Genomic DNA, 26,285 nt, shown 5'->3' with positions numbered 1-26,285 from the left:
CAAAGGGGCCCTGGCCAGTGAGCACAGTTGGTTAGAGTGTCATCCCGAAATGCCAAGGTTTCAGGTTCGATCCCTGGCCAGGGCACGTACAGAAAGCAACCAATAAGTATACAACTAAGTGAAACAATAAATAATAATCTCTCTCTCTCTGCTTCCTCTCTGCCTCTCTGTCTCTCTCTCCCCTCCTCTCTCTCTGCTAAAATTGATCAATATATAATTTTTTTAAATGGGCAAAGAACTTGAATAAACTTTTCCAAGAAAGACATGTAAGTGGCCAATAGGTAGATTTAAAAATGATTAACATCACTAATCTTTAGAGAAATACAAATCAAAATCCCAATGAGGCAGCATCTCACACCTGTCAGAATGGCTATTAAAAAAATATATAGACAACAAGTGTTGGGGAGAACAGAACTAATACATATAATTCCAGTAATCCCAGTTATGGGTATTTATCCAAAAGAATTGAAATTAGGATCTCAAAGAGACATTAGCAAGCCTTTGTTCACTGCTGTACTATTCATAACAGCCAAGATGTGAAAACAACCTAAACATCCATTGACAGATGAATGAATAAATAAAATGTGGTATATACATAAGAAGAAGAAAATCCTGTAATATATGACATAATGAATGAATCTTGAGGAAATTATATTAAATGAAGATGAACAGTCACAAACCCAATATTGCATGGTTACACTTATGTAAGATAACTACTCATGTACTCCACCAGCCAACCCTAATGAAGGCATGTGCCTCAGATCCTGCTGCTCTCTTTACCTGCACCCTGCCTTGACTTCTAGTGCACCTCCTCCAAGATCCCTTCTCTTATTTTGTTGAACCACTGGACACCCCAGGACTCTACTTAACGAACATTAAAATTCCTGTTCCTGATCTTTGTTTTTCTATCAGATTGTCCTTGGTTTATAAAAAGCTCTTTGCATACTAAGAAAATTAGCTTCCTTTTCTCAAGTTTATCAACTTAAAATTGTTTTTTGCTATGTCCTATTTTAAATTACCTTTGTATATGGTATTTTCTAACAGGCAGAAACTTAAATTTTAATATTAGTCAAATTTATCAAATCTTTGCCTCTGTGACTTCTAGATTTTGTCACCTTACTGTAGAAGGAAACATAGGCAGTAAAATCTCTGACATGTCTTGTAGCAACATTTTTTCTGATATATCACCCTTGGCAAAGAAAACAAAAGAAAAAATAAACAAATGAAACTACATCAAACTAAAAAATTTATGCACAGCAAAGGAAACCATCAACAAAACAAAAAGACAATCCACTGAATGGGAGAACATATTTACCAATACATCTGATAAGGGCTTTATATATTCCAAAATTTACAAGAAATTTATAAAACTCAACACCAAAAAATCATCAATACAAAATGAAGAAATGGGCAAAACACCTGAATAGACACTTATCCAAAGAGGACATACAAATGGCAAATAGACATATGAAAAGATGTTCAACTTCAGAGAGATACAAATCAAAATTACAATGAACTATCATCTCATATCTATCAGAATGGCTATTATAAAAAAAAGTCAACAAACAACAAGTGTTGGCAAGGATGTGGAGAAAAGGGAACCCTTGGCACTGTTGGTAGGAATGCAGATTGATGTGGCCACTATGGAAAGCAGTATAGTTTCCTCAAAAAATTACAAATGGATCTGCTTTATGATCCAGCAATTCCACTATGGAGATATATCTAAAGAAACCAAAAGAATAATTGGAAAGAATATATGCTCCCCTATTGTCATTGCAGAGTTATTTACAATAGCCAAGATTTGAAAGCAGCCAAGTTGGCCAGCAATAGATGAGTGAATAAAAAAGCCGTGGTACATTTACACAATGGAATACTACTTGGCTGTAAAAAAGAAGACATCTTACCTTTTGTGACAGCATGGATGGAACTGGAGATTATTATGCAAAGTGAAATAAGCCAGTCAGAGAAAGACAAGTATCATATGATTTCACTTCTATGTGGAATCTAATGAACAAAATAAACTAATAAAATAAAAACAGACTCATAGACATGGAGAACAGACTGACAGCTGAGGGGATGGGGGTTGGGAGGTTAGGTGAAAAAGGTGAAGGGATTAAGCAAAAAAAAAATTAATAAACAGACAAAAGTGTGGGGATTGAAAGAGGAAAATGGGGTAGGCGGAAGTGAAAGAGGGAAGAGGTAGAACAGATGGTGATGAAGAGACTTGACTTGGTGTGGTGAACACAATGCAGTATACAGATGATGGCACTGTAGAACTGTGCACTAGAAAGCTGTATAATTTTATTAACCAATGTCACCCCAATAAAGTCAATAAAAAATTTTTTTAAATTAAAAATATAGAAGTAATAAATAATCCCTGCCATCATCCAGAACTTTCATGATCTCTATTTTTTACTTAGATCTCTGAACAATACCATTTTGGCAACAGCAGTAAGGTAGGGTTATCACTTAAATCTGTACCCTCAACTCCTAGCTAAGTTTGTTCAATAATCCAACTTTTCCAAACAGTTCTAAAATTGCACCTTTACCATAACTCTTCCTTAACTCTATTGTAATTATGATGATTATAATATGGAGATTTTCTAATTCTACTTCATTACATGTAGTTGGTGCTATACTGTAAAGAAGAGCTTTACCTTTTCTTATTTATGTAATCGATGTATATCACTTAGTCAGTTGCCCCAGTAGCAACCTTTGAACTATTATCAGTATGTAATTCATTTTAACACTCTGTACAGCCAGACCCTTCCCCATCCCCATCATCTTTTTCAGACACTTTCCGGTAAATCTTGTATACTCTTCAAACATTTTATTTTGTAAAAGAACATTCCAATCCAATGAAAAAGTTACAAAAAAACAGTATAATATACTTTCATATATTTCTCTTAGATTTACCAATTGTTAACATTTTGCTATCCTGGCTTTATCTCTGACTTTCACAACCTATAATTATATATATATATATTGTTAATATTTTATCTGAAACATTAGGAATTAATTTATGGACATCATCATATCCTTTCATTTCCAGGAACTATAGTGTATGTACCCTAACAAGGAAGATATTCCCCTATATACCCTGTCGTAATTATCAAATATATTTAACATTGATAAAATATTAGTGTGTAATCTATGTTTAAATTTCAGCAATTTTTCAAAAACTTTATAGCAATTTTTCTCCCTGGACTAGTACAGTTTAGGATCATGACTACATTTAGCTGCCATGTCTCTTTGGTCTCCTTTAATCTAGAATAGTTCCACAGCTTTTTGTACTTCATGACACTAACAATTTTGAAGAGGACACACCAATTATTTGCAGAATGTCCTTCAATTTGAGTCTGTCTTTCATTGTGATTAGATTCAAGTTATACATTTTGACAAAAAGTCTGTATGAGTAATGTGTCCTGCTAAGTGAACCAAACTGGAAAGTACATAATTTCAACTTGTCCCATTATTGGTAATGTTAACTTTGATAACTTGGTTAAAATGATGTCCAGAGTTCACTGCTGCAAAGGTTAACTTTCCATTACTTTGTAATTAACAAGAATTGTGGGAAGATATTTTGGGGCTGTATAAATATCCCACTCCCCAATAAATTTTCACTCAATGGCTTTATCACCCACTGATGATTCTTCCTTAACTCTATTGTAATTATGATGATTATAATATGGAGATAATTCTACTTCATTACATGTAGTTGGTGCTATACTGTAAAGAAGAGCTTTACCTTTTCTTATTTATGTAATCAAACAATCTTAGCTATTTTACCAATCTGTTTTAAGACACATATGAATACATAAATTTTTAAGAATAAAACTTTTTAGAATTTAAATTTACAGAAAAACTGTGAAGACAGTATAGTTTCCCTATACTCCATATCCAGTTTCGCCTATTAACACCTTGTATTAATACAGTATATTTATTACATTTAATAAATCAATAGAATGTGAGGATCAAGTGAACAGATGAATGTAAAAAAACTTTCACACATGGAAGGCACTATACTGTGACAGTAGTGGGAAAAAAGACCCTGTAGTACATTAGCGCTGGTGTGTGCGAGGTCTATGGGCCTGATGACTGTGCAAGAGACATTTAAAAAAAGGAGAAGGACGCCCTGGCCGGTTGGCTCAGTTGTAGAGTGTAGGCCTGAAGTGCAGAAGTCCCGGGTTCGATTCCCGGCCAGGGCACACAGGAGAAGCGCCCATCTGCTTCTACACCCCTCCCCCTCTCCTTCCTCTCTGTCTCTCTCTTCCCCTCCCGCAGCGAAGGCTCCATTGGAGCAAAGATGGCCCGGGCGCTGGGGATGGCTCCTTGGCCTCTGCCCCAGGCGCTAGAGTAGCTCTGGTCGCAACAGAGCAACGCCCCGGAGGGGCAGAGCATCGGCCCCTGGTGGGCAGAGTATCGTCCCCTGGTGGGCGTGCCGGGTGGATCCCGGTCGGGCGCATGCGGGAGTCTGTCTGTCTGTCTCTCCCCGTTTCCAGCTTCGGAAAAATACACACACACACACAAAAAAAAAAAAAAAAGGAGAAGGAAGAGAAATGGCATTGCTGTTACAGGTTGTGATACAATGGTAGGACTAATGCTCTGCCTCCTAAAGACCTTGATGTAAATGAGGCGCCATGTATACCAAACTCCCACCCTTTTGTTTTTCTGTTAAGTAATTAATCCTGTTGAGGACAAATAAAGGTCTTGGGGGAAAATAAATAAAGATACGTTGTTATTATTAACCAAAGTCCATACCTTATCAGATTTCCTTAGTTTATACCTAATGTCCTTTTTCTGTTCCAGGATCCCATCTAGGATACCACAGTATATTAAGACATCATGTTTCCTTCTGTGACAGTTCCTCAGACTTCCCTTGCTTTCCATAGCCCTGGCAGTTTTGAGAAGTAATGGTCAGGTATGTTTGTGGAATGTCTGTTTATTAGGGTTTGTCTGATGTTTTTTTCTTTTTTTAGCAAAGGGAAGAAAGAAACAGACAGGAAGGGAAAAAGATGAACAGCATCAACCGTAGGCGCAGCACCTTAGTTGCTCATTGATTGCTTCCTCATATGTGCCTTGACGGGATGGGGGGGCTCCAGCTGAACCAGTAACCCCTTGCTCAAGCCAGCAACCTTGGGTTCAAGCCAACAACCATGAGGTCATGTCTATGATCCTGTGCTCAAGCTGAGAACCCCGCGGCTCAAGCCAGTGAGCCCACACTCAAGTTGGTGATCTTGGAGTTTCAAACCTGGGTCCTCAGCATCCCATGTGGACACTATCCACTGTGCTACTGCCTGATCAGGCTGATGTTTTTATGATTAGACTGAGGTTACGATTTTTTTTTTTTCATTTTTCCGAAGCTGGAAACGGGGAGGCAGTCAGACAGACTCCCGCATGCGCCTGACCGGGATCCACCCAGCATGCCCACCAGGGGGCGATGCTCTGCCCATCTGGGGCGTCGCTCTGTTGCATCCAGAGCCATCCTAGCGCCTGAGGCAGAGGCCACAGAGCCATCCTCAGCGCTCAGGCCATCTTTGCTCCAATGGAGCCTCGGCTGCGGGAGAGGAGGAGAGAGACAGAGAGGAAGTAGAGGGGGAGGGGTGGAGAAGCAGATGGGTGCCTCTCCTGTGTGCCCCGGCCGGGAATCGAACCTGGGACTCCTGCGCACCAGGCCGACGCTCTACCACTGAGTCAACCAGCCAGGGCCTGAGGTTACGATTTTGAGGAAGAAAACTGAAGTGCATTCTCATCACATATTAAGGATATATAACATCAGCATGACATCACTGTTGATGTTGACCATGACTACTTCTTTGAGGTCCTGTTTGTCAGGCTTCTCCACTATAAAGTTACTTTTTTCTTTTCCTGTACTAAACTTGTTGGAAGTTATTATGTACAACATATTTTTTCTGAGAGAGGGAGGGAAAGAATAGAGGAAGAGGGAAAGGAGAAAGGGAGACAGAGAGAGAGAGAAAGGGAGAGGGAGGCAGAGGTAGGGAGAAAAGCATCAATCATTGTTCTACTTAGTTGTGCACCCCACTGATTGCTTCTCATATGTGCCCTAACCAGGGTTGAACTGCCGACCTCAGGGTCAAGTTGGAGCCCTCAGGACTGAGCTGGTGACCCTGGAATAGAACTAGCAACCTTGGCCCTCAGGAACAACTCTCAATCCACTGAGCCACCAGCCAGGATACAAAACCCACTTTTTATTTATTTATTTATTTATTTTTGGTATTTTCCTGAAGTTGGAAACGGGGAGGCAGTCAGACAGACTCCCGCATGCGGCCGACCGGGATCCACCTGGCACGCCCACCAGGGGGCGATGCTCTGCCCATCTGGGGCGTTGCTCTGCGGCAAACAGAGCCATTCTAGCATCTGAGGCAGAGGCCACAGAGCCATCCTCAGCACCCGGCAAACTTTGCTCCAATGGAGCCTTGGCTGTGGGAGGGGATGAGAGAGACAGAGAGGAAGGAGAGGGTAAGGGGTGGAGAAGCAGATGGGCACTTCTCCTGTGTGCCCTGGCTGGGAATCAAACCTGGGACTCTTGCACACCAGGCCGACGCTCTACCACTGAGCCAACCGGCCAGGGCAAAACCCATTCTTAAAGAATGGTTAGCTATGCTCCACCTCCTTAAGGACAGAGCATCTACAGTGTGTCTTTAAAATCATAGTGCACTTTTGACCGGTCACAGGAAAGCAACAAAAGATGATAGAAATGTGAAATCTGCACCAAATAAAAGGAAAACCCTCCCAGTTTCTGTAGGATGTGGCAGCATGTGCACATGCGCAGATGATGATGTAACACCGTATATACAGTGGAGCAGCCCACAGCCATGCCAGTCGAGATGTGGACGGTACAGAGGAAAGTTCAGTATGTTCTGTGGCTCGCTAAATTAGAATCCGTGACCAAAGTGCAACGTGAATATCGGCACGTTTATAATGAAGCGCCACCACATAGGAATAACATTACTCGGTGGAATAAGCAGTTGAAGGAAACCAGCAGTTTGGTGGTGAAACCCCATTCTGGTAGGCCATCAGTCAGTGATGAGTCTGTAGAGGCTATATGGGATAGCTACCTAAGGAGCCCTAAAAAATCTGTACGTGAGCCCACATCGAACTGCACTGAATAGGTGTGAAACTGGGAGAGTTTTCCTTTTATTTGGTGCAGATTTCATATTTCTATTGTCTTTTGTTGCTTTCCCATGACCGGTCAAAAGTGCACCACGACTTTACAGACACACTGTATATACATTTTTTAAAAATTCTGCACAAAAGAGTTGTCTGTTTGCTCTCCTTTATTTAATCATTTATTTATATCAGTATGAATTCATGAATACTTATACTTTGGTTATAATTCAATACTATTATATAGCTCAACTGGTGCAATTTTGGCCACTGGGAGCTCTCTTATCGGTGGTTCTTGTGTCCCTTTGACCTAGTCTCCACCATGTCAGCTTTCCCCCCTTTACTTTTCTAGTATTACAAGATGTTCCAGGTACATCATCTGTACTTCCTGCTCTAATCCTAAAAGCAGTCATTGTCCAAGGAGCCTTGGAAATTTGTCTTTTTAGGTTTCATTTCTGCTTTGTTTGTTTGTTTGTTATGCTTTTTCACTCACAGTCACTTGGCATTTGGTGGAATATTTAGAGGTCTCGGTTTCTTCAGAGGCGCATGCATTTACTTCAACCTGGCATGTGAGTTGGCACTACCAAACTAGGGCTATTTTAAATAAAATTCAGGGCTGCAGGCGTTATAGAACACACATGTAATTTATTGTACCAATAAATTGTACCAGTTCAAAATCCATGACTGTAAACCTATGAGACAGTTGGTTTGCTGTTACAAATTATCAGGACAACTTGCTGCTATTTTTTCTCCCCAAGCTCATTACCAGGTTGAAACAGGCAAGTTTCCTTGATTTCCACTTTTGCATGAATGTGTTTATTTTTTCTTGTATTCTTAAACTTAAGATGGCAGCCTTCCGGAAGGCCAGCTTTAGAATCAAGAGCATCCTATAACATTTTTTAGTACTGGTAGGCCTTAAGTTTTATATTCTGTCATCCAAGTTCATGTATGCATTAAATATAAAGCCTAGATCTATAGAACTCAGCTGAAACCCTTATGTGACAGTCTGCTTTAGTGCTTAATTACCTTTCAGGTTACTGCTTTCACTCTATTTTTGGAACATAAAGATTTATTATCATGTCAACTTTGTGAAACCAAAAAGATAGTTTTGATATTTTTATCCAGCATCTTAGTTATTTTCTTCAAAAGAGTTTTTTAGGATATATAATTCACCACATAGCTAGGAATAGATATATATAAAAAACAAGAAGTAAAATGGCAGATGTAAATCCAACTAATATCAATAACAACATTAGGGACAATGGAGACATATGCTGCAGCTAGTTCTACAGGGCTACTCTTTCCCCTGAGGAACAAAGCTGATTGGGTGTGGTCCCCTGGTCTGTTGAGATGAAGGAAGGAGTGCTTGAAATCACTATTGCTAAAGCCAAAAAGCACTCACAACATGTCCCATCCATCACTGTGATCACAGTCCCACCTCCATCACCTCAACAACATGTCAGCAGAGTTCACCCTGGAAATTTCACAGAGCTAAAACTTGTAATCCAGCACCACCTACTGGAAAAAAAAAACAGAAAAACCTCTTGAAAGTGCAATGCAACTCCCTTTTTAATTCACTTAGTATTTTTGTTTTTGTTTTTTCTTTCTTTTTTTTTTATGGGCATTTTATCTGGTTTTATTATTTTTAGTTTTGTTCCTTGTTTCTTTGTGGTGTTTCTCTATTTTTTGTTTTATTTTTGTTGTTCTTTGTCTGATTTATTAACAATACCAGTCTCAAAAACCATCAAGGCATAAAAAAAATTAATACCATGACCACCCAAGAAAGAGACACAATTCAGAAAGAAAATAAAAAATCTCCAGAAAGCAATCTGAATCACATCAAAACCTTGGAGTTAAATGAAAGAGGATTCAAAATTGAAGTTCTGAAAATAATGAGATGCAAGAAAAAAACTGACAAGCAATTTAATACTCAAAAAACAAATTAATAGCCCTGGCCAGCTAGCTCAGCAGTAGAATGTCAGCCCAGCATGTGGAAGTTCCGGGTTCGATTCTCAGCCAGGGAACAAGGAGAAGCAACCATCTGCTTCTCCACCCTTCTCCCTCTCCTTAATCTCTCTCTCTTCCCCTCTTGCAGCCAAGGTTCCACTGGAGCAAAGTTGCCCTAGGAGCTGAGGACGGCTCCATGGCCTCTGCCTCAGGCGCTAGAATGACTCCAACTGCAATGGAGCAATGCCCCAAATGGGCACAGCATCGTCCCCTGGTGGGCATGCCAGGTGGATCCCAATCAGGCACATGCAGGAGTCTCTCTGCCTCCTTACTTCTCACTTCAGAAAAATACAAAAAAAATACAAAAAAATACAAATTAATAAAATACTTCACCAAGGAGACTGAAACTTTAAAAACACAGATGAAATGCGTAAACTAAAATATGAGCTAGCAAGTTTAGCTAATAAAACAGGCTAGATCAGGGATCTCAAACTCGTGGCCTGCGGGCCGCATGGGCCCGCAGACTGCCCCGCAGATTAATCCACAAAGTTTGATTAGTCTGCGGGCCGCACAAAATTGGTGGGCGGGCCGCACGGCCGCGACTTTGAGACCCCTGGGCTAGATAGAGGAAAAAATCAGTGACATCAAAGACAGGCAACTAAGGTGACACAGAGAAATAAAGAGACTCAAGAATTAAAAGAAATGAGAGAACTTTACAAAAATTGACTCCATCAGAAAGAGCAACATAAGAATAATGGGTATATCAGAAGAAGGAAGAAGAGAATGGAGAACCTATTCAAACAAATAATTGATCAGAACTCCTCAAGCCTATGGAAAGAGTTATATCCTCAAATCCAAGAAGCAAACAGAACACTGAGTTAGCTCAACACAAACAGGCCTTCTCCAAGACACACTAATAAAACTGTCTAAAATCAATGACAAAAAAAGAATCCTCAAGGCAGCTAAGGAAAAGAACAACATAACATATAAAGAAAGGCCCATCAGGCTATCATCAGATTTCTCAGCAGAAAGTCTACAACCAGAAGAGAGCGGAACCAAACATTCAAAGTACTGAAAGAGAAAACTTACCAATCAAGAATACTATATCCATCAGTTATCCTTCAAATATGAATGATAAATAAAAACTTTTCCAGACATCCAGAAACTTAGGGAATTTACCACCAGAAATCCCCACTGCAAGAAATACTCAAAGGGGTTATTCTACCAGATACATAGAACAAAACAAAACAAAACTACAAGTAAAAGTTCCAACAAGTTTATAATATAAACAAAGCTAATCTGTGACAACAGTAATATAAAAGGGGAGAAGGTAAAAATCCAAAGTAGCAAAGAACAATGGCGTGCAGGAGCTCTCATACGACAAATGACTCAGGATATATGAAAACTTTTCTCTTAATAACCTCATGGTAACCACCCATGAAAAAGCCACTATCAAAACACATAGCTTAAACAAAGAAGAAACAGAGGAAAGAAGTATGGAATGCAACCAAACAAAAAAATAACAACAACTGACAGAAACACTAAAGAGAAGAACCAAAGGAGACACAGAACTACCAGAAAACAAAACCTAAAATGGCTTTAAGAAATCCTCATGCATCAATAATTACCCAAAATGTAAATGGACTGTAGGCACAGAGTAGCAGATTAGGTTAAAAAAAAAAAAAGCAAAATCCAACCATATGTAGCCTTCAGGAGACTCATCTAAGCTGCAAGGGCAAAAGTAGACAGACTCAAAGTGAAAGGTTGGAAAACAATTCTCCAAGCAAATAATACCCAAAGAAAACCAGGTGTAGGCATATTAATATCTGACAATGCTGATTTCAAAACAAAAAAAGTAACCAGAGACAAAAATGGACATTTCATAATGATATAGAAAACACTGTATCAAGAAGACATAACACTTGTTAATATATAAGCAAAAAACCAGGGAGTGCCAAAAAATATAAGATATCTAAGAGATCTGAAAATAGAAACAGACAAAAACACAATCATAGTTGGAGTTCTCAACACACCATTGCCATTTTTACATAGATCATCCAAACAAAAAATCAATAAAGAAACATCAGCCTTAAGTGACACACTAGACCATATGGATATAATAGATATTTACAGAACGTTTCCTCCCAGAACATCCAACTATACATTGTTTTCCAGTGTGCATGGGAGATTCTCAGGGAGAGATCATATGTTGGGCCACAAAGCAACTCTCAACAAATTCAAGATACTGAAATTATACCATGCATATTCTCTGACATAAGGCTTTGGAATTAGAATTCAACTGCAGAAATGATGTAAATAAGCCCACAAAAAGGTGGAAATTGAACAACATCCTTCTAAAAAATGCCTGGTTCAAAGAAGTTATAAGCAGAGACCAAAAGATATATACAAACAGATGAGAATGACAACATGGCATATCAAAACTTCTGGTATGTAGTGAAAGCAGTAATAAGAGGAAAGTTTATATCATTACAGACATATCAAGAAATAAGAAAGATCCTAAGTAAACAACCTAACATTAGATCTGAAAGAACTATTGATAGAAAAAGAAGAACAAAGGCAACCCAGTCAGCAGAAAGGAAAGATTAAAAATCAGAGTGGAACTAAATGAAATAGAGAATAAAAAAGTATAGAAAAATTAATACAAGAAAAAGCCTGTCCTTTGAAAAGACCAATAAAATTGACAAACCTCTGGCTAGACTTATTAAGAAAAAAAGAGAAAGGACTTATACACAAAATCTGAAATGAAAGAGGAGAAAGTACCACAGACATCATAGATATATAAAGGATCACACTAGAATACTATGAAAGATTATATGCCACCAAATTCAACAATCTAGAAGAAATGTATAAATTCCTAGAACTACACAATTTTCCTAGACTGAGTCACAAACTGAAAAACCTAAACAGACCCACATAGGCAGGGAGAAAATAGAAATAAGTATCAAAAATCTCAACTAAAATAAAAAATTTAGGACCAGATGGCTACACTAGTGAATTCTATCAAACATTCAAAAAAGATTTGGTACCTATCCTTCTCAAAGTCATCCAAAAAATAGAAGAAGTAATACTCCCTACTCCCTAACACATTTTATGAGGACAACAAAACCCTGCTAACCAAACCTGGCAAGGACAACACAAAAAAAAGACCACTACAGGCCAATATCTCTAATGACTACAGATGCAGAAATCCTCAACAAAATACTAACAGATCAAATACAAAAATACATTACAAAAATAATACATCACAATCAAGTAGGATTCATTCCAGGAGCTCAAGGATGGTTCAACATACATAAATCGATCAGTGTAATATACCACATCAACAAAACAAAGGACAAAAATCATATCCTATTAATAGAGAGAAAGCATTTGATAAGATAAAACATCCTTTTATGTTTAAAACACTAAATAAAACGGGTATAGAAGGAAAATATCTCAACATAATAAAGGCCATGTATTACAAACCATCAGCCAACATCATACTTAAAGGTGAAAAATTGAAAGCTTTTACTTTAAAATTGGGAACAAAAGAAGGATGCCCCCTCTCTCCACTCTTATCCAACATCAGGGGTCCCCAAACTACGGCCCCGCGGGCCACATGCAGCCCCCTGAGGCCATTTATCCAGCCCCTGCCGCACTTCTGGAAGGGGCACCTCTTTCATTGGTGGTCAGTGAGAGGAGCATAGTTCCCATGGAAATACTGGTCAGTTTGTTGAATTAAATTTACTTGTTCTTTATTTTAAATATTGTATTTGTTCCCGTTTTGTTTTTTTACTTTAAAATAAGATATATGCAGTGTGCATAGGGATTTGTCCATAGTTTTTTTTATAGTCCGGCCCTCCAACGGTCTGAGGGACAGTGAACTGGCCCCCTGTGTAAAAAGTTTGGGGACCCCTGTCCAACATCATACTGGAAGTCTTATCCACAGCAATCAGGCAAGAGAAAGAAAGAAAAGGCATCCGTATCGGGAAAGAAGATGTAGGGGTATCACTTTTTGCAGATGACATGATCCTGTATATAGAAAACCCCAAAGACTCTATCAAAAAACTATTAGAAACAATAAGTACAATAAAGATGCAGGATACAAAATCAGTACACAAAAGTCTACTTCTTTCTTATACACCAACAATGAAACTTCAGAAAGTGAACTGGAAAGCAAAACAAAAAAACAATTCCTTTATAATTACAATAACAGAAAAACCTAGGAATAAATATAACAGAAGATGTGAAAAACCTATATTCTAAAACCTACAAAGCATTATTGAAAGAAACTGAAAAAGAAACAATGAAATGGAAAAATGCCAACCAAATGGGAGATGATATTCACTAACAACAGCTCTGATAAGAGCTGAATATCCAAAGTATATAAAATACAGGGGTCCTCAGGTTACAACAGTCTTGACATCCAACATTTCATGTTTACGACGCTCACTTCCATAGAAACTTTAAAAAATTGAGACATGAATGTTTCGGCCTTTATGGGTGCCTTGCAATGCTATAGGCAGATTTTTTAAGAGAAGAAGTCATCAACCTTCCAGACAAGTCTGAAACAATTGTTTAAGAAGGTAGAGAGGCCTGCAACAGATCCTGTACCCTCTACATCAGCTGTTTCTCGAGATATCACTAAAACACCTGTAGTACAAGTAGAATCATCCCCAGCATCTCCTGCATGTTCCTTAGGCAATTCTGATTCACCTCACCCAGTATCTCCAGTACTTTCTGCAAGTTTTCCTTCCTCTCCAGCTTCCTCCTCCCAATAGGTCACTCTCTCACACCCTGCAATGCCCCTTCCAGTGTGCATGCCAAGCACAGGAATAAAAGTAAAAAAAAATTTTTACAATCATTTTTTGTCATTTTTTTCTGTTACTACAGTACAGTGTATTTATGTCCTTTGACTTTTTCTGTGGCCTTAGCTGTGTTTTTATGTTCTAGATCAGGGGTAGTCAACCTTTTTATACCTACCATCCACTTCTGTATTTCTGTTAGTAGTAAAATTTTCTAACCGCCCACTGGTTCCACAGTAATGGTGAGTTATAGAGTAGGTAAGTAACTTTACTTTTAAAAATTTATAAAGCAGAGTTACAGCAAGTTAAAGCATATAATAATAATTACTTACCAAGTACTTTATGTTGTATTTTCGCTAAGTTTGGCAGAATAAATCTTTATAAAACAACTTACTATAGTTAAATCTATCTTTTTATTTATACTTTGGTTGCTCTGCTACCGCCCACCATGGAAGCTGGAATGCCCACTAGTAGGCAGCAGGGACCAGGTTGACTACCACTGTTCTAGATTATGATTTTACAACTGTATTAGGAGAGGTAAGTGACTTAGGCTAGGGTGTATTTCAAACTTACACCAAAATTTGGGTTATGTCACTGTCGTAGGAACAGAACTGGGCTGTAACCCACTGTACTCACAAAGCTCAGCAGCAAACAAGCAAGCAATCCAATTAAAAAACAGGGAGAGAATCTGAACAGACACTGAATCCATGAAGACATACAAACAACAAATAGATATATAAAAAGATGCTAATCCTTGCTATTAGAAAAATGCAAATTAAAACTACAAGATACCACCTCACACCTGTTAGATTGGCTGTTATCAACAAGACAGGTAATAACAAGTGTTAGAGAGACTGTGGAGAAAAAGAAACCCTTTTTCACTGCTGGTGGGAATGTAAACTGATATAGCCATATGAAAGGCAGTACGGCAGGTTCTCAAAAAATTAAGAATAAAATTACCATAGGACCCAACAATCCCTTTACTGAGTATCTACCCAAAAAACTCAAAAACACTGGTATGCAAAGACACATGCACCCCCATGTTCATTGCAACATTATTGACAGTGGCCAAGATATGGAAACAACCAAAGTGTCCCTCAATAGAGGATTGGATAAAGAAGATGTGGTACATATGCACAATGGAATACTACTCAGCCATAAGAAATGATGATATATTGCCATTTGTGACAACATGGATGAATTTGAGAACATTATACTAAGTGAAATAAGTAAATCAGAAAAAGCAAAGAACTGTATGATCTTATACAATGGGTGGGATATAAAATTGAAACTCACGGACCTAGATAAGACTAAAGTGGTTACCAGGGGAAGGGGAGCAGAGAAAAGGGGAGTAAAAAGGATAAATACTTGGTGATGGAAAATGACTTGACTTGGGGTGATGGGCACAACAATGCAATCAACAGTTTAAATGTTATAGAGATGTTTACCTGAAACCTATGTATTCTTACTGTCATCCCATTAAGTTTAATTTATAAATTAAAAAATATATATAAAATAAAAATAAAAATCCACATTTAGCTAAATTAACTGAGAAAAAAACTTAGAAAACTTATATCCAAAATGAGATAAAACATTATTACTAGTAAATAAATTTACTGAAATAAAGGGATTATAATGGAATACTATAATCTAAATAAAAAGAACACATTCATTTTCTAGAAAACCAAATTACTGAAACTGACTCAAGAAATATATAATCTGAACAGATCTAAAGCAAGTAAAGAGTCTGAATTAGTAATAAAAAAATTATCTACAAAAGAAAAGTTCAGATCCAAATGGTTTAACCCTGAATTCTACCAAACAGTTAAAGAACATTGATTTTTCCAATCCATTTTATGAGGCCAGTGTTATTCTGATAATACTGCTTACAAAAATTAGGGGATATTTCAAAATGAATATGAAGCTATAACAAAAAGCATTTGATTTTTTTTTTATTAAACAAAAACATCAGTAAAACAAACAACAAATCAAAGAATATTGTTCAATCGTGCAAATGAGATGCAAAACCAACTTTTATTTCACTGGTGAAAATGCACTATACAAAAGGCTAAAAAATTGGAGTATCTGTACATTCCTTGATCCCCTAATTTTTGTAAAATTGTAAAATTTGTATTTTTGTAAAATTGTATTTTTATTATTTATTTTTTTCATTTTTTATTTTTGTAAATTGTATTTTTGTAAAATTGTAAAATTTATTTTGTAAAATTATTTTTGTAAAATTTTGTAAAACCCAACAAAGACAATACAATATAAAGCAACATCTCTTAGAAACATAGACACAAAAATCCTCATAAAGATATTAGCAAATAGCCTGACCAAGTGGCAGTACAGTGAGTAGACCGTTAGCATGGGATGTAGAGGACCTATGTTCGAAACCCCGAGGTCGCTGGCTTGAGCATGGGCTCATCCGACTTGAGCACAGGCTCACCAGCTTGCGCTAGCTTGAGTAAGGGGTCACTTGCTCGGTTGGAGCCCCCTGGTCAAGGCATGTATGAGAAAGAAATCAATGAACTAAAATACTGCAACAAAGAATTGATGCTTCTCATCTCTCTCCCTTCCTGTATGTCCCTCTCTGTCTCCTTTGCTAAAAAAAATAAAATAAATTAGCAAATAAAATCCAGCAACATACAAAAAAAATTATACACAGCTTGACCAAGGGAGATTTACCCTATTAATGCAAGTTTGGTTCAAATTCATAAACTCAATCAATAGAATAAAAAACAAAACTAATTTGATTGTCTCAAAGACACAGAAAAAGCATTTGACAAAATCTAACCCTTTTCTTAATAAAAACACTCAACAAACTAGAAAGTTTCCTCAATCCATGAAAACACAGCTAAAATCATACTCATTATGAAAGACAGGCTGTCTGCTCCCTAGACAAGAACATACTATTTTACATTGTACTTTAGGTATTACTCAGGGCAATCACAGGTTACGTGGGGGTGGTGAAAGTGGTGTGTTGAGGGAGGAAACATGGATTGCAAAGGAAGAAGTAAAACTATATTCACAGGTATCAAGATCCTGTATCTAGAAAATTCTAAGAATACGTTAAAAATCTATTAGTACTGCCTGACCAGGCGGTGGAGCAGTGGATAGAGCGTCAGACTGGGACGTGGAGGATCCAGGTTCGAGATCCTGAGGTTGCCAGCTTGAGTGCGTGCTCATCAGGTTTGAGCAAGGCTCACCAGCTTGAGCCCAAGGTTGCTGGCTTGAGCAAGGGGTCACTTGGTCTGCTGTAGCCCCCCATCAAGACACATATGAGAAATCAATCAATGAACAACTAAGGTGCCGCAACAAAGAATTGATGCTTCTCATCTCTCTCCCTTCCTGTCTGTCTGTCCCTCTCTCTGACTCTATCTCTGCCACAAAAAAAGAAAAAAAAAAATCTCTTAGTACTAATAAACAAGTTCAGCATGGCTGTAGGATAAAATATAAATATTGTAAAACTCAATTATATCATTATACACTTGGCAGTGAAACTAAAAACAAAATTAAGAAAACGATATTATTTACAATAAGTTCATAAAACAAAATATTTAGCAATAAATATAACAAAAAAAGTGTAAAACGTCTACTCTGAAAGCTACAAAAGATCATGGAAAGAAATTAAGGTCTAAATAAATGGAAAACATCCCAATCCCATGTTCATGGATAGGAAGACAACATTGTTAAGAAGGCATTATCCCGCCTAACCTGTGGTGGTGCAGTGGATAAAGCAACAACCTGGAACACTGAGGGGCCAGTTAGAAACCCTGGGCTTGCCTGATCAACGCACATGAGAGTTGATGCTTCCTGCTCCTTCCCCTCCCCTTTCTCTCTCTCTCTTTCACTTTTTCTCCCCTCTCTAAAATGAATAAAATAAAAATATTTTTTTAAAAAGGAAAAAAGGCAATATCTTCACACTGATCATATAGATTCAACACAATCCTTATCAGAACCTAGCTGGTTTCTTTGTAGAAATTACCAAGCTGATTCCAAAATTCATATAAAACTGTAAGGGATCCAGCTTGACCTGTGGTGGCACAGTGGATAAAGCGTTGACTTGGAACACTGAGGTCACCGGTTCAAAACCCTGGGCTTGCCCGGTCAAGGCATATATGGCAGTTGATGCTTCCTGCTCCTCTCCCTTTCTCTCTCTCTCTCTCTCTCTCATTCTAACTCTCTCTCCTCTCTAAAATGAATAAATAAATAAAAATTAAAAAAATAAAGAAAAACATGTTTAAAACAAACAAACAAAAAAAAAACTCCCTGGCCGGTTGGCTCAGTGGTAGAGCGTCGGCCTGGCGTGCAGAAGTCCCGGGTTCGATTCCCGGCCAGGGCACACAGGAGAAGCGCCCATCCGCTTCTCCACCCCTCCCCCTCTCCTTCCTCTCTGTCTCTCTCTTCCCCTCCCGCAGCCAAGGCTCCATTGGAGCAAAAGATGGCCCGGGCGCTGGGGATGGCTCCTTGGCCTCTGCCCCAGGCGCTAGAGTGGCTCTGGTCGCAACAGAGCGACGCCCCGGAGGGGCAGAGCATCGCCCCCTGGTGGGCAGAGCGTCACCCCCTGGTGGGCGTGCCGGGTAGATCCCGGTCAGGCACATGCGGGAGTCTGTCTGATTGTCTCTCCCCGTTTCCAGCTTCAGAAAAATGAATTAAAAAAATAAATAAATAAATAAATAAAACTGTAAGGGATCCAGAATAGCCAACATAATAAAAAAGTAAAATAACAATAAGACTAATTGGAGGATTCACACTTGTGAATCTCAAAACTTACTGCTACAGCCTGACTAGGCGGTGGCGCAGTGGATAGAGCGTCAGACTGGGATGCGGAAGACCTAGGTTCGAGATCCCGAGGTCGCCAGCTTGAGTGCGGGCTCATCTGGCTTGAGCAAAAAACTCACCAGCTTGAGCCCAAGGTCACTGGCTCGAGCAAGGGGTTACTTGGTCTGCTGAAGGCCCACAGTCAAGGCACATATGAGAAAGCAATCAATGAACAACTAAGGTGTGGCAACGAAAAACTGATGATTGATGCTTCTCATCTCTCTCTCTGTTCTTGTCTGTCTGTCCCTATCTATCCCTCTGACTCTCTCTCTGTCTCTGTAAAAAAACAACAACAAAAAAAACACAACTTACTGTTACAAAGCAATAGTAAGCAAGGCAGTGTGGCACTGACACAGGATAAGATTAGATCAACAGAATAGAATTGAAAGTCCAGAAATGAATCCATATATCTATGTTCAACTGATTTTCATTAAGAGCGCCAAGCCCATTTCAATGAGAAAGGAACAATCTCTTTAAATAAACAGTGCTGGGACAACTGAATATACACATAGGAAAGAATGAAGTTGGACCCTTACCTCACACCACATAAAAAAATTAAATCAAAATGAATCAAAGAGCTAAATGAAAAGCTAAAACTAGGAAACTCTTAGAAAAAAACATGGGGGTAAATCTTCATGACGCTGGGTTGTCAAAGTATTGTTAGATATAACACCGAGAACACAAGCAACAAAAGAAAAAATAAATTAGACTTCAAAGTTAAAACTCTTTGCTCTTTAAAGGAAACACTGTTTTTAAGCATACAAACATTTACATGTATCTATCAAATCAACCTCATTATTTTCAATATATTTACCTATATGATTAAAAAATTATTTTATTTATTGGCCCTAGCTGGGTGGGTCAGTGGATAGGTGTCATCCAGGCACGCCAAAGTCACGGGTTTAATTCCTGGTCAGGGCATATAAGATAAGCAACCAATGAGTGCACAATTAAATGAAACATTAGTCCATTATTTGGTGGGGGGAGGGGGAAGAGAGGAAGGGAGAGACAGAAAGAAAAACACTGATATTGTACCACTTATTATGCACTCACTGATTGTTATGTGTGCCCTGACTGGGGATCAAAATCTCAACCTTGGCATATTGGAATGACACTCCAAGCTACAGAACAATAAGGCCAGAGTCCCACATAATTTTTTACTTTTGTTTTAAAAACAGATTTCATTTTTATGATCTATTATGACCTAAGTATGTTTATTCAAGCTCCTTACTGCTATTCTGCATTGTCCAGTTCTTGAAGGTCTTCTAGGGTTTTAATGGTAAGGTTTTGCATTTAGCCCCCAATAAGCAAATTCCCCTTTTCCCCTAAGCATATTTTGCCTAACAATATACCATAAAGGTTGTTTTCATATAATTCTGTATTTTCATTCTTTAAAAGGCAACATAAACTTCCTTTTGATGATGATCCCAGTTTGTGTTTTATATATTTATGCTATTTCATATTTAAAGATTTATGTTATGACCCCATTGTGGGTTAAAATTAGTATAAAAACATTATCCCTTAGCCCTGGCTGGTTGGCTCAGTGGTAGAGCGTCGGACTGGCAAGCAGGAGTCCTGGGTTCGATTCCCGGCCAGGGCACACAGGAGAAGCACCCATCTGCTTCTACACCCCTCCCCCTCTCCTTCCTCTCTGTCTCTCTCTTCCCCTCCCACAGCCAAGGCTCCATTGAAGCAAAGCTGGCCCGGGCGCTGAGGATGGCTCCGTGGCCTCGGCCTCAGGCGCTAGAATGGCCCTGGCTGCAACAGAGCAACACCCCAGATGGGCAGAGCATCGCCCCCTGGTGGGCATGCCGGGTGGATCCCGGTCGGGCACATGCGGAGTCTGTCTGACTGCCTCCCCATTTACAACTTCAGAAAAATACAAAAACAAACAAACAAACAAAAATTACCCCTTAATTTCTGTAACATTTTTGGTTTTTAATTTAATCTCATCTATATTAATATCATGTCTTCAAATTTTTCATGTCTCTAAGTTTTCCTTTTATTTCAACCCTTCTTAATTTTATTTTCAATGTGTTTGATATATAGCATGAAACTTAAGTTTTTGTTTTAACTTAGTATGAGTTTTTAAATAGGTGAATTTATCCCATGTTTATTTATATAGTCATTTATTCTCCATTCTCTCATTTTATAGTATTTCTTGTTACAAATTTACTTTGCTTTCGTTTTTCCTCCCTCTATATGCCTGCTGCTCCTACCACTTTTCTAAATATTTTGAGTTTTAGTATATAATTTTAACTTTTAGAGGTAACCTTTTTTTTTTTTTTTTTACAGAGACAGAGAGTCAGAGAGAGGGATAGAGACAGACAGACAGGAACTGAGAGAGATGAGAGGCATCAATCATCAGTTTTTCGTTGTGACACCTTAGTTGTTCATTGATTGCTTTCTCATATGTGCCCTGACCGTGGGCCTTCAGCAGACCGAGTAACCCCTTGCTAGAGCCAGCAACCCTGGGTCCAAGCTGGCGAGCTCTGCTCAAACCAAATGAGCACGTGCTCAAGCTGGCAACCTCGGGGTCTCGAACCTGGGTCCTCCGCTCCATCGATTGCGCCACTGCCTGGTCAGGCTAGAGGTAATCTTTTAAATTTTAAGTACTATACTTCCATATGTATTTCTTGATTTATCAACTTTAAAGATGAAATTAGTTCACCTTTATTTACTTTGACTTTCCTTTTCTTTGCCTGACCCCTTGATTTTTTTATTTTTATTTTTTGCTTTTTCTCCTTGCCTTTTCTGCATAGATGCCTGTATGACTTGTTCTTTTACTTTAAATTTCAGTACTATCTATCACCAACATATGTCTGGGTGTTATTACATATAAAATTTTCCTAGGACTTGGTATGTCCTTTTAAATTGCAGGTTGTTTTCCATATACATTGAATTCTTTTTTGGTTATCTTCTTTAAAGACACCAACAAACATCACTTGGATTTTCACTGTCAGTCCTCAAATTATTATTTTTTTCTAATTGCTTTCATCTCCTTTTTCTCTTAATTGGTACAATTTTTTCCTTCAATTTGTTCTCTGATCTCCTATATATTTCTATCTCATTATTATCTCAACTTTTATTTAATACATTTCATGTTTTTTTTCTAATTGGAAATTAAAATTTTAATGGGATGACATTAAATGGGTTTCAGGTAAACATTTGTATAGCTTATGAACTGTTGTTGATTGCATTGTATGCACATCACCCAAAGTCAAATCCTATTGTCTTCTATTTTCATCTTGTGTATAATTACTTTTTATTTTTTTAATTTTTATTAATTTTAATTTATTGTTTACATAGATTCAAGTGTCCCACTGAATATAACTCCCTCACCCACCACCCCTGTGACCCTTTTTATACCCCTTCCCCCCCTACCCCTAACTCCCTCCTACCTTCCCTCTGGGATTTGCGGTCTTGTTATCTATATTTCTCTGTTATGTATATATAATTTCACTAATCCCTTCATCTTCTCTGATCCCATCCCCTCATCCCCCTTTCCTTTGACTGCTGTCCCTCTGGTCCCTGTGACCCCATCTCTGCCTCTATGCCATTCCTCATTTCGTTTATTAGATTCCACATATAAAAAAACATGGAACGCTTCACAAATTTGTGTGTCACCCTTGCACAGGAGCCATGCTAATCTTCTCTGTATTGTTCTAATTTTAGTATTATGTGCTGCCGAAACGAGAGCTTCTATAATTATTCTGAGTGCAAAACATTTAGGAAAGTTTTTCTTCTGTCTTCTAGATTATGCTTTTATTTTTTTTATTTATTTTTATTTCTTTGTATTTTTCTGAAGCCGGAAACGGGGAGAGACAGTCAGACAGACTCCTGCATGCGCCCGACCGGGATCTACCCGGCACGCCCCCCAGGGACAAAGCTCTGCCCACTGGGGGCGATGCCCCTCTGGGGGGTCGCTCTGTCACGACCAGAGACACTCTAGTGCCTGGGGCAGAGGCCAAGGAGCCATCCCCAACGCCCGGGCCATCCTTGCTCCAATGGAGCCTTGGCTGCGGGAGGGGAAGAGAGAGACAGAGAGGAAGGAGGGGGGGGGTGGAGAAGCAAATGGGCGCTTCTCCTACGTGCCCTGGCCGGGAATTGAACCCGGGTCCCCTGCACGCCAGGCCGACGCTCTACCGCTGAGCCAACCGGCCAGGGCTTCTAGATTATGCTTTTAGAGAGTAGATTTCCGTCTTCCCTTTCTTTTTTTTTTTTTTTCTTCTTTTCTAAATGAGTGGACAGGAGATAGTGAAACAGACTTCTGCATATGCCCTGACTTGGATCCACCTGGCAACTCCCATCTGGAGCTGATGCTCTGCCCATCTGAGGTCACACTTACAACCAAGCTACTTTTAGTGCCTGAGGCGGAGGATCCACGAAGCTATCCTCAGCACCTGGGTCAATGTGTTTGTACCAATCAAGCCAAGGCTGCAGGAGGGGAAGAGAGAGATCACCAGAAATAAGGGGAAGGGCTGGAGAAGCAGATGGTCACTTCTCCTGTGTGCCCTAACTGGAACAGAACCCAGGACACCCACACGCCAGGCCCACTCCCAACCACCGAGTTAACCGGCCAAGGCCCCATATTTCTTCTCTAAGCTATTTCTCCTATGCTACCCACTGCAGAGTTGCAATGTTTTGTTTTTTCATCTTATACATTTTTTTGTGTGTGGTAAAAAACACATAATATTAAATTTAACATCTTAACAATTTTCAGTGTACAGTTCAGTAACCCTGAGTATATTCATTGTTATGCAACAGATCTCTAGAATGTCTTTATATTGTAACACTGAAACTATACCCACTAAACACTAATTCTCTTCCCCATATCTCTGCAGTCACTTTTCTACTTACTGCTTTTGATTCTTCATGGAAGTAGAACACATAGTATTTTTCCTTTAGTGACTGGCTTATTTCACTAGCACAATATCCTTGAGGTTCATCTATGCCAGGGGTCCCCAAACTTTTTACACAGGGGGCCAGTTCACTGTCCCTCAAACCGTTGGAGGGCCGGACTATAAAAAAAACTATGAACAAATCCCTAGGCACACTGCACATATCTTATTATAAAGTAAAAAACAAAACAGGAATACAATATTTAAAATAAAGAACAAGTAAAATCAACAAACTAGTATTTCAATGGGAACTATGGGCCTACTTTTGGCTAATGAGATGGTCAATGTGCTCCTCTCACTGACCACTAATGAAAGAGGTGCCCCTTCCGGAAGTGCAGTGGGGGCCAGATAAATGGCCTCAGGGGGCCGCATGCGGCCCGCGGGCCGTAGTTTGGGGAACCCTGATCTATGATATAGCATGTGACAGAATTTCCTTCTATTTTAAAGCTGCATATTCATTAATTATGTTTTTACCACGTTTTCTTTATCTATTCATCTGTAGATAGACATCTGAGTTGTTTTGGAGGGGGGCAGGGAGTTGTTTTTGTACCTTAATTTGAATAAAGCTGAGATGAACATGGGTATGCAGATACCTCTGAGGTCTAGTTTGATTTTATTTTTTTAAGATATATACCCAGAAGTGTGATTACTGGATTATATGCCAATTCTATTTTTAATTTTTGAGGAACCTCCATACTACTATTTTCCACAAAGGCTACACCCTTTTATATTCCGACCACAGTGCAAAAGTGGTTCCAATCTCTCTGTATCCTTGTCAACAATTTATTTTGTTCTTATAGAGAACATCTTAATGAGTGTGAAGTGGTACCTCACTGTGGTTTTAATTGGCATTTTTCTGATGATTAGTGATACTGAGTACCTTTTCAGATGCTTATTAGTCATTCATATACTTTGAAGAACTGTCTATCAAATCCTTTCCTCATTTTCAAATTGGGTTTCTCTATTGTTGTTGAATTATAAAAATTTCATATATAATCTGGACATTAAGCATTCACCATGATTTACAAATATTTTCTCCTGTTGCCTCTTCACTCTACTGACTGCATCCTTTGATTTAGTTTTTAATTTGGTATAGTATAACATTTTTTTAAATTATTTTGCTTTTGTTGCCTGTGCTTTTGGTGTCATATCTAAGAAATCACTGTCAAATCCAAGGCCATAAATCTTTTCCCCTGTTTTCTGCTAACAGCTATATAATTTTAGCTTTTATGTTCAAGTTCTTTGATTCATCTTGAGTTTTTATATGTGGTAAAACATAAATATCCAACTTTGTTCTTTTGTACATAATATCCAGTTTTCTTACACCATTTGTAGACGACAATGTTTTTTCCCCCACTTTGTTGTCTTGGCACCCTTGTAAAAAATATTATTATTATTTTTAATTCCTTTTAGAGAGGAGAGAGAGAGAGAGAGAGAAGAGAGGAGAGAGAGATGGGGGGAGGAGCTGGAAGCATCAACTCCCATATTTGTGCCTTGACCAGGCAAGCACAGGGTTTTGAACCGGCGACCTCAGCATTTCCAGGTCGACGCTTTATCCACTGCGCCACCACAGGTCAAACCAAAAAATTATTTATCTTACACATTCTTGATGTGATCACTGGTAGTTGTGTGTGCTATTTTCAAACCACAGTAAGAATATGAAAGGCCAGTAGTTGCAGCCGTCGTGGCCATGCAAATGCAGGTTCTCACTGAATTTGGGCAGATGGTAAAGAAACAGTAGAGCCAAAAAATGATGGACCATTCCTTTATTAAAGTCTCGCACTGGTCAATGAGCAACACACAGGGAAAATACTTCCCTTTCACTCATTCAGAGCTCCCAAAGCCCTGACACATTCTCTGGTTCCATACCCAGGAGAATCTTCTTCAGTTTCTCCTAGAATCAAAGGCACCCCCAGTCTTAGCAGAGCTTGCAAAGACCCTCAGTTCTGGTTCCCCATCTGCACACCTTCTCTCTCTCTGCAAAACATGGTTTCTTTTTCAGCACTCTGCATTCTTTCCTCTCTCACTCTACAAACATGGCTTCTTTCTGCGTCTTCTTCTTCTCTTTCTTCTCTTTTTCAAAACTTTCAGGAGCAAAAACCTCTCTCCCAGCAAACATTAGCAAAACAATGGCCTTCCCAAGTAGAAAGGCAATTTGCAATTTCACAGATCACATATATCTGGCACTGCCCAGCCCCCAATGCAAACTATAAGTGAGCAAACAAGTCATATTTTACAAACTTATTTAACCAACAGAATAGGTTATAGCTCCTTGACTCCTTTCTTTCTTTATCTGGATACTGTTCTATCATCCCCTAAGATGCAAAGTCTGACAGCCAGGTAGTAATGGCCTATGTACTCCATGCTTTTCTTTTGTTAGAAAAAGGGAGTCGCGAGTAAACATAAATAGATATGGTCCTGGCTTTTTTATTGCAATTTTTGAAAAGTTTGTACTGAGGTTCTTTCTATCTTTGTTATAGTCTACTTCAGGTTTTTCCATTTTATTAACTGAGACATGATATTTCATTTGTAATACTATCAGTCTTAAGTCCTTATTTATAATCTTTTTCTAAGTTACCAATATCTTTCCCCCTAAGTAACAATATAGCCACATAGACAAAACAGCATGAAGTAGTTTATGTAAGAAAGCAAAAAAAAAAAAAAAGGATCTGTTCAAATT

General features: G+C 38.7%; 1 protein-coding gene and 1 non-coding gene across 4 annotated transcripts in view; both read right to left on the bottom strand.

Moving 5' to 3' along the window:
* Positions 1-26,285, bottom strand: part of ALMS1 (ALMS1 centrosome and basal body associated protein) — a 220,937-nt gene that overhangs the window by 44,002 nt on the left and 150,650 nt on the right. The gene's annotated exons all lie outside the window — the stretch shown is intronic.
* LOC136332687 (U6 spliceosomal RNA) lies at positions 22,297-22,404 on the bottom strand. Its single transcript, XR_010730852.1, has one exon. It is a non-coding gene; the product is annotated as a U6 spliceosomal RNA (small nuclear RNA).

The sequence above is a fragment of the Saccopteryx bilineata genome, chromosome 3 (assembly GCF_036850765.1).
Source record: "Saccopteryx bilineata isolate mSacBil1 chromosome 3, mSacBil1_pri_phased_curated, whole genome shotgun sequence".
Lineage (NCBI taxonomy): Eukaryota > Metazoa > Chordata > Mammalia > Chiroptera > Emballonuridae > Saccopteryx > Saccopteryx bilineata.
Note: the sequence above shows the minus strand (reverse complement) of the source record. Positions and strands in the feature narration are given on the sequence as shown.